At 38.7% G+C, this 871-nt stretch overlaps 1 pseudogene; it reads right to left on the bottom strand.

Annotated features, from left to right (window-relative positions):
* Positions 1-569: 569 nt before the first annotated feature.
* Positions 570-668, bottom strand: LOC129871807 (5S ribosomal RNA; annotated as a pseudogene).
* Between the last annotated feature and the right edge of the window lie 203 nt (positions 669-871).

Raw genomic sequence — 871 nt, 5'->3', positions numbered from 1 at the left:
TACGTACTCAAGTAGCTTAAGTATGTAAAATTTCCAAGTTGGTAGCTTACGTATGTAACACATCCAAAGTAATAGCTTACATAAGTAAGTCGGGTCCTACGACTCACTACTTGGCCTACAATTCCTTTCGGATTCCTATAACTTTATTTCCAATCTTCCCTGCCATGGGGTATCACATTCTCCTTTCCTTAGAGTTGTTTGATAGTGTTATAGCCTATCCGTCTCACAAGGTAACTTCTAAGAAGATTTAAAGAACTTAGGAATCTTTCAAGAAACTTAAGAAGCTTAAGAATTTTTTATTTTTTTTAAGAAACTCAAGAACCTCTCAAGGTACCAAAGTCTTTCGAAAGGCAAAAGTACGGAGTATAACATCCTTCCCCCCTTTAGAGCATTCATCCTCGAATGTGAACCAAAATCTTCCTCCGGATCTTTTACCGACTATATAAAGAGTTTGTCTGTTCCAATGCCATAACATATACTTTCATCGAGCAATCAATATCATAGTTCCAAAGGATAGAATTACTTGTAGACATAGGGAATAGGTACGGATACTTGTATTTCCTTTCCTCTTTCACTTCCCAAGGGGTCACCCATCCTAGTACTACTCTTTTCCAAGCACGCTTAACTTCGGAGTTCTGATGGGATCCGGTGCGTTAGTGCTGGTATGATCACATCCATACCTTAAAGTCTCCACCAATGGTTCCTCACATGGTCTCAAATACCACGGCTTCTATTTGTTTATTACTGGCCTCGAGATCCATCCATCCCTTATGGGATCTCATTTGAAGTTTAAGCATTCTCATTTACATATGATAGCGTCAGTTGATTTTATCTTGCGCTTGTATTTCTATTGTTCACTTCCCCCCTTTTA

The sequence above is a fragment of the Solanum dulcamara genome, chromosome 10 (genome assembly GCF_947179165.1).
Source record: "Solanum dulcamara chromosome 10, daSolDulc1.2, whole genome shotgun sequence".
Lineage (NCBI taxonomy): Eukaryota > Viridiplantae > Streptophyta > Magnoliopsida > Solanales > Solanaceae > Solanum > Solanum dulcamara.
The sequence above is the reverse complement of the archived record's forward strand: the minus strand, read 5'-3'. Positions and strand labels throughout refer to the sequence as shown.